The 8,963-nt window shown below is 37.9% G+C and overlaps 1 long non-coding RNA gene across 1 annotated transcript; it reads left to right on the forward strand.

Moving 5' to 3' along the window:
• Positions 1-3,067: 3,067 nt before the first annotated feature.
• On the forward strand, positions 3,068-8,640 carry LOC122470669. The gene is made up of 2 exons (XR_006293971.1): positions 3,068-3,176; positions 8,324-8,640. It is a non-coding gene; the product is annotated as an uncharacterized LOC122470669 (long non-coding RNA).
• Positions 8,641-8,963: the final 323 nt, after the last annotated feature.

Here is an 8,963-nt window from a genome sequence, read left to right on the forward strand (position 1 = left end):
GCCGGGGAGGGCGGAGGCCGCAGTTTCTCTTTGGCGCTAGTACTTCTCCCACCTTTGCAGATGTACGGGAATAGCCCAAGTTTATGTGTTGTTTCGTTTTCTTTTGTTCTCTCTGGGAATTTGAGAGTGCGCGTTATTTTATTTGAAGTCTCCCGTTTTATATTTCTACTCGTTAGTGGTACTGTTCACAATTTTTAACAGTTTTCAGGGAGTTTGACTTCCTTGCTTACACCACCTTCCAACATCATCAACAAAGAAAACCAGAAGAAATAGAAAGAAAGGGGTAAACAATCTAAAAGCCAGAACTGTCTGTGAAAATAGGATTATCTAAAAGACAAAATGACATTACAGAGTTCGGACCCAGGAAAGGAGTTTTGCTTCCTCTCTGTAAGGCATGAACTTGGAGTGGGACACAAAAAGTGAGAGACTTTACAAGTTTGGGTCACAAATATTTGTGAAATGGAGGGAGGGGTGAGGAGTAACTGATTTGGGCAAGATAATACATTTTTTCCAGAACTTTTTTTTTTTTTTTTAAGTATTACAGGTAAATAAAAATACCGGTTTTATCTAAGCGTTTCCATACTCTGGAGGTCGTCGAACTTCGTTGCAGTTACTGAACATTATTCCTCTGCTTTGGGTAACTGAAGTATTAACATTATTTGAATTTGAGTTTCAGGATACTGATCATTTAAGAACTTGATGATGAATCTCTAAAAATCAAGTACTAATTTCTTTGACATGAGTGATGCAGCTTTTAATAATGTACAATTGCTGGCTAGGCTTTTAAATTTTTAATATTCATAGGGAAGCTTATTCAATTTTAATTAAAACATAATATTGTAGGCCATTTTTAAAACGGATCTCAAAAAAATTTCCTGGATTTTCCTCTCAAAAGAATAAGGAAGGTCATGTTAATTCAATTTAAAGATGAAAGGTGAGGCTTGTTCTTTCTCTTTCTCTTCTTTGCTAAATATTATTGTCACACCATTGCTAATCGGCCTAAAAGTTCTCCTTGCAATAGGATATTTATAAGTTCCAATTTCAAGGAACTGTACATAATAGTAAAACATTCAGTAGCAATATGGATATATTGTTTGTTGTATTACCAAGTGGCATTTATAGAACCTGTCTTCATGCTTAAGAATTAAGCTTTGATCCTGGACATGAGACCTTAGTTTACATCCAACCCACTCCCAGCAGTAGCCATTGATGTTTATTGCTGTTCTGATTACTTTAAAGTTAGAACAGATTTCAGCCTGAATAACTCTATTGCTTGTATTATTTGCTAGAAGCTTTAAACATCATGCCCTTATAAATTAAACTCTTACTATGACTTCAAAATCTGCTTTGGAATGCCTGTCAGCTAACTAATTCTCTGATTCCAATAGTTTTTTGATCATACAGATAAGAACTTGCAGCATTTTTTAAAAATTTGGTCCAACTTGCATGGCTCTCCTTTTTCAGTGGTTGTGAATTGCTTTGGAATCTTGTCTGAGATTAACTTGATCACATGGTCAGCCACATCTTGCTAATCAGCCTTTTATCACAAGAAGGAATAGCCTAGTCTAAAATCATGTTATTGGAGACTTTGTGCATCCATTTGATGTTCATAAAATTAGATCTAGTGTTGACTTTGGCACGTAACACATCCTTGCCTCCATTGTACCATAGCTAAGATAATCTAATGGGGCCATTCATTTCACTAGGCAAATGGTGACCAAACTCTTAAGATTTTCAGCCTCTGATCACAGCACTGTCAGTCAAAAACTAACTTTCCATCAGCCTAAAGAACTCCAGGGCTGCAGGGGGCTTGGCAGTGACCTAGGGAAACAGCCAAGTGGTGGGGAAAAAGGGAGAAGACAAGAAAATAACAAAAATTAAGTCTGAGTTCATACATTAAAAATCAGTCTAATCCCTTGATTTCTGGCCCATGGGCTGCTGCTGATTTACTACAAGAAGTCTGCAAATAAATATGTGCACCAAGCATCATGGACAGACTGAATAAACCATGTGTCCTGCATCCATAGCCAGTCTTCATAGATAGATAGATAGATAGATAGATAGATAGATAGATAGATATCATGATGATTCAGTTTTAAAATTTTATTTCAAAGTAAATCATAACAATTTTTTGTTCTGGTGTATTTTCTCAAACTGGAGATGCTAAACCTACAAATACATCATGCCAGTGTTTTCGTATAAAAGGGTCCTCACTTTGGAAACAAACCACAAATAGTAGTAGTCTGCCTGCAGCCCCCCACATACAGCCTCTCTTCGCAAATGCCCAAACACTTGTCTTTACCCTGCAAAGGTCGTTCCCAGATACTGAATGAAGGTACTCCTTCACTTTTCCTCCTTCTCTCAACCTCCTTTGCAAGCTAGGATTGACCCTTATCCCTTAGGAAATGTCCTGCACATTGCAAGTTTCTCCCCAATTAGCTTTAGTATATTAAAGCTGACCTTGCCTGGGTAATACCCGTTTTATAGAGTTATGGAATGTTTTAATTAAAGTTAAAGACGATCTATGCAACCCCCTTATTTTCTAGGAACACTGAAGCTTAAAGAGGTTCACAAGGCTACCCACTGGCAAGTAGGGAACCCCAATGAGACACAAGTTCTCTTACTCCCTGTCCTATGTAAGCTCTTTACATTAATCTCAACAGTCCCTTTTAACTTTAGAAAAATCAATGATATGAAATGAGAGGAAGGTTTAACAAAAACAAGAAAAAGAAAATTTAATGAGGCTGGGGATTTGTCCTTTATTTCTCTTAGATATTTTGTTCTTTGCAGTGTATGTAACATGGGGCACATAACTGCTTTTCTCTCTGCGGGTCTCAGTTCTCCGGTGCCTTTTTCAGTGTGATCATCTCACCATATTTAGTGTGATTCTGGCGTTTCAAGATTTATATCTTTCATACAACCTGGGTGCTGAGTACAAGCTGGCTGTTCATTTGGCACTCTACCAGGGAAGTCGCGATCTGTCCCAATACTAGAAGAAAAACCCGGCTTTATTTTTTTTAACCTACTCTTATTTGGGGGATATTATTTACCTTTCTTTCTTTTATTTAAAATTTTAATTTTTTATTTTTTTTTCTTTTCTTTTTTAGGTTTTTGGGGTTTTTGTGCTTTTAGCATTTGAAAATCAAACTCAATGTTTCCATGGAAAATATAACCAAGTAAGTAACTTGAAGCACTTATGGTCAAGTAAGTGAATAAGGGAGTGATAAATTTCCATGACCAGGGAAGCAATTCACAAGTAGCCTTTATATTACAAGGAGCACCCCTTCATCCTCCAGAAGAATCCCTTCTGGAAGGTAAAAGGGCATAATAAACAGATTATGATTTTGAATTCAGGGGGACGTAGCTCTATGAACTTGGTTGAGTTTCTCAACATTTCTAAGGGTCTTTTTCATGATCTCTAAAATGTGGATAACATATCAGTATTTCTTTTTAAAAAAATTTTTTTTTCAACGTTTATTTATTTTTGGGACAGAGAGAGACAGAGCATGAATGGGGGAGGGGCAGAGAGAGAGAGGGAGACACAGAATCGGAAACAGGCTCCAGGCTCTGAGCCATCAGCCCAGAGCCTGACACGGGGCTCGAACTCACAGACCGCAAGATCGTGACCTGGCTGAAGTCGGACGCTTAACCGACTGCGCCACCCAGGCGCCCCAATATATCAGTATTTCTTAAGAAAGCCTGATATGAACACAGTGGAACATAGTAAGGCATTGGCATTTTATGTATGTGTGTATTACATAGCCTTATTTCCATTGAGGATTTGGAATGGAGTTACTCAGTGAATGTTCCTCTCACCTCCTGCAGTACCGTTTGCAATGAAAACAAACAAATAAGGCTTTTGGGGAGGCTCAGATTTTACAAAGCAACACAAAATCTCTAATGTAGATAATAATGGCTGAATAAATATTCTACAGACTGACAAAAGTAATAAATATTTGGTGGCTTTAAAAGGTGCATAAAAACATTAAGAATATTAAAGTATTAGTAGGAAACTATCTTAAATATTAATGTATTGATTTTATATAGGAAAACAAACTCATTTTTGAATTGTCTCATCAATTGATAATAGCAAGACCGGGACTAAAACTTACTTTGCTTAGAACCTTTCTCCAGAGAACCTGATTTGTCATTTCTCGAACCACTTTCTGTGTGTTCCCAGAGTCAAGATTTCACAGTTGATTTCAGAACCCTGCTTGAACATCAGCTGTATTTGAGAAAATATAATTTGCATGACATTCAAGAAATCCACCTTCTGCTTGGGAAGCATAGGGAGTTATGGGATAACAGCAGCACTTGGGATTACTTCAGAATCAGAAGGCCTATTTCTCAAGATAAACGTTTCTGCAGAAAATAAAACAAATCACGCTGAAGACTTTGGTAACATTGGTTGTGCCAAACCTTTGCCCTTGTGTCCTTTTAAAAGCAAAGATCTGCCTTCTGGAAGGTTCCAAAATATAACTGTCAGGGTTTAGAGGATACTAAAACATATTTAGTATCTGAACTTATACTGACTCTGTGCCCTTTCCTCCAGTGAAATTCAAGGCAGTTGATAAAGTATTTTTTGGACTCAGGAGATCATTGTTCTCTTCCCAGATCTATGGCTGGCTGGATAATCTTAAACATGCCACTTAATGTCTTTACATATTTTCTTACCTATACAACCTAAATAGTTCCACTTTCCTCACAAAATGCTGAGTGGTCTAAGAAAATGTCAGTAAAGCCTATTTAGTTCTTTAGAGAGAAGTTTTAGATAAATATATGGTACTCTTTAAGGCTGTGGATTCAGCTATCACAAGAGGAATGATTATTTGGTACCTAAAGTTAAGTCACATTTTTTTAAATGTTTATTTATTTTTGAGAGAGAGACAGAGCATGAGTGGGGGAGGGGCAGAGGAGACACAGAATCACACAAGCTGTGAGATCATGACCTGAGCTGAAGTCAAGCCACTTAACCGACTGAGCCACCCAGGTGCCCCAAGTTAAGTCACATTTTAATGATGTGGCACAACCAACAAGCTGCCCTGTGCTTATTAAATCATTCTCCTTTTTTCCCCTGGACTCACCCACAAGTTTAAAAAATAATATATTTATCTGCCTATTACAAAGCCCAACACATGCTCATCCATAGATATTTGAGAAAATTATATTCAGTTAAACACACCATAATCATTCATAGAGGATTTCTTATATTACAATACAATCTGGGAAGATACAGTCCAAGTTATCCATTTAAACAGTGAACGTAAAAAATCAACAATAGTCCCATTTCTTACAGAATTTACACTGTATGTCACTGTGATTCATCCTTTCCATAGCTCAAAAGAGCTGAGTGATTATCATAAATAAGCATTTTCTTTCTGGGAGGTCTATTATTTTGAATCATCCTTGAGAAGCTTTTTAGAAAATCTATTTGTGGGAGATGGGAATATTCTCACTTCTAAAGTAGCTGGCCAGCCAATAATAAACATGTATTTGTGTTATCCAAGCCATATGAAATTTCAAACCCTTTGAGGCCTACTAGAACCTGAAATGACTTCAGGCGAAGGAAGAATTCTTCAAGGATTCTGGTCCTCAGGACTATGAGGAAAGGGGTGAGCAGCTGGCAGGAACAAATGAGCACAGCTGGACATCAGAAGAAGGAAAGAACCAAAGCATCTGAAGTTTGTGCTCTGTCATGAGAGAAGGGGCTTATGATGTAGACAGAATGTTAACTATGGCTAAACTACAGGCTAGGGGCAAGGTCTTAATCCTAGTAATTGATCAGTAAATGTTCAGTTTTCGAAGTGAGTCATACCAAAAGAGAGAGAGAGAGAGAGAGAGAGAACATGGAATTTGGACAAGAGTGTGGGATAGCCTTGTAGCATCCAAAACTGACAGGAAGGTCCACATAACAGGACAACTGATAAGTAACAATCATCCAGGGCGGTTCAGAATTCTCTCCCAGAATTTGCACATCTCTAGATAAGGCCACGTCATCATCAGCAGTAAGAAAGTGTCACTCTGAGATGCTTTCTGGTGGGGATGTGTGCTGCTATTCCCAGTTCTCAAATTGTTACATCAAGAAATATTAAAAACCTATTATACTTCAAAAATTCTCCCTCTTGAGTTGTTTTTATAAAGTTGGAAATTATGTAAAATGGCTTTTGGTAGTTATAATTACCAAAAAGGCTATAGCCTTTTTTTTTTTTAAATTCAAAATAAACCCTATCCATATGTTAGTGAGATAGTATAAGAAGATATAAGTTAGCTTCTTTAATTTTTTTTATTTTCTGGATGTAGAACCTCACAGATGGATCCTTAATTTTCTTATCTCTCTCGTTTTTCTCTGTTCCCTGCCCCCTTCATTCTCTCTCTTTTATATACATTTTCTGGCAGATTTCTTTAGCTTTTCTTCCAGACTTTCCGTTGAATATTTGGTCATATTTTTGATTTCCAAGAGTTTTTGTTTGTTCTCTGATAGTTTCTTTTATAGAAACTTGCTCTTGTTTCATAAATGTAAGAGCTTCTCTTATCTTTCCATACTACTTTAAAAGTTTTCTTCCATTTCCTGAATTGTCTCAGTTTACTCTCTGTTGCTTTTCTTGCAGTGTTTATTTTTGTCTCTGTCTTTCATGTCAGAGGCTTTCTTGGGGAAGTGGATTATGTTCAGTGTGCAGAATTTCACTGGATCCTCCCAGTTTTCCTTAAGCCATCCTACCTGGCCTGCACTTTGCTTCGGTGATGGGTTCACAGACTGTTTCTAAGATGTCAAGAACCTTATTAGAACCAAAGTCTCCTAACCACTGTCTTCTCACACTCTGATGAAATAGGAGTCATTACCCCCCCCCCCCCCCCCCACTTACAGTACATGCCTATGCCAGTATGGGTCCTGGAACTAGTTTCTGCCCTGGAGAAGTATTTAAAGGGACTCCCCAGCTGAGACAGGCTCAAGCCACACTGCACTCTGCTGGTGGCTTGACCTTATTTTTCTCTTTCTAGATTTATCTGTGACTTATTCCTTGACAGAGGTAGGAAGGAGCCCTAGGTGATTATCTGGAGGCTGGATGCCTGCTGATACTTTTTCCCTGACTGATATATACACATCAGTCCCCAAGTTATCCATGGAAGCAGCTTAGGATACCATTGTGATCTAGCCTTCACTGAAGTTCATGAAGAACCCCCCCCCACCACCACTCCCCACTGTCCTGTTATTCTCCATGTTCTGGGAGAAATAGTGTTTCCTTCACATATTACCTAGTCCCACTTCACTGTTTTAACACCTATAGTTTGCAGCTTAAAACAAACAAACAAACAACAAACAAAACCCTTCTAAATCCTCTATCCTCAACATAATATAAATAATAGTTATGAAAACCATTCTTAAGTTTGTCCCATGTTCTGTTGAAGCAATCCACAGGTGTGTATTCATCCTCATGTGTTCACTTGTGTTTGCACTAGCTAAAACAATCCAGAATGCAGTACTTATCCATATAATATGGATGGAATAGTATTTCCAATAGACTAATGAAATATAAATTTACAATATTGGTAATCCAAACCTCAAATCTGGAGTAGTTGAGAAAAAGACTTCAGTAACTAAGGGATCTGCCACAATGATTTCAACCTTTTTTTTTGGATGCTGTTGTCACACAGTATGTGTGTACTAAAATGTCCTAGAAAAAGCATCATTTTTTGGAATGAAAAGAGCATCCTATAAATGTATGTGAATCAATATGTGCCCTTGCCCCAAATATTGTGACAAGTTCCTAGTGGGGAAGCCCATCACTACTATCCTCCCTAACGTTCCTGCTGTTGAGAATCATTGATTGAATATTTAATTCCTCTTGCCTTTCCCTTAGTGTGAACCTTCTATTATTCATCTGAAGTCTAATGAGGTTGAATTTCATAACCTTATTGTTCAACAATGTGCCACCACTTCACCTTATAGTGACTTATAAAGATTTTATACACATGATGATTTCAAGCTTGGAGTTAAAAGGGATATATTTACATCCATTAAACAGCTGTGTAGAAATTGTTCACCATTTCATCAGAAGTTATATTTCCAGAGAATCAGTTCTAAAAAATGTATTTCTTCTGCCTAGAATGTCCAGTGTATCTTCTAGTAAAATTGGGTAGCTTACCACTCACTAGTAGCAACATAGAAGAGGAAAAAGCCTATTTTTAATTATTAAGAAAATACTTTCTCTTTTAAAAAAAAAATAAGGGACTTTTAAAAAGCTTGTGTCCAGATTGGATCACTTATCTCAGAGTGAAACAAAATATAACACAGATCCTGCAAATCTTTTTCTTTGACTCTTAGCTCTACAGAGGACAGGAAGACGTCAGAGCTGCTCTGCACAGACTCCAGAATTTGTAGGAAAAGAAACGAAGGGGTGGTGACAGGCTGGCAGCGGGGGAGAACCATGGTGAGCAGGAACACGGACACTTGAAGCCTCCAGTGAGAGTTTCAAACTCAACATGCCTGGCAAAAGTCAGCAATGAATAGATGATGAATTGAGATAGCTCCTGCCTGAAGGAAAGCAACCTGCTTAGATCTGAATAAGCAGGAAATTCTTCAGTCTGTTCAGCAGAACCTAGAAAAGATAACCCTAGAATCTGGCTAAAATCCTAAAGGCATTCCATGTAGTGCACGTTTTTTGGTTTGTTTGTTTGTTTTGTTTTTAAGAAGCACAAAATCAGGGTCTCCTGGGTGGCTCAGTTGGTTAAACATCTGACTTCAGCACAGGTCATGATCTCATGGTTTGCGAGTTCGAGCCCCACATCGGGCTCTGCGCTGACAGCATGGAGCCTGCTTGGGATTCTCTGTCTCCCTCTCTCTCTCTGCCCCTTCCCCATCTGTGCGTGCTCTCTCCCTCAAAGTAAATAAACTAAAACAACAACAACAACAACAACAACCCAAAAAGAATCACAAAATCAACCTAGTTGCTTGCATGTTGTAC

This window comes from Prionailurus bengalensis, chromosome D3 (genome assembly GCF_016509475.1).
Source record: "Prionailurus bengalensis isolate Pbe53 chromosome D3, Fcat_Pben_1.1_paternal_pri, whole genome shotgun sequence".
NCBI classification, from domain to species: Eukaryota; Metazoa; Chordata; class Mammalia; order Carnivora; family Felidae; genus Prionailurus; species Prionailurus bengalensis.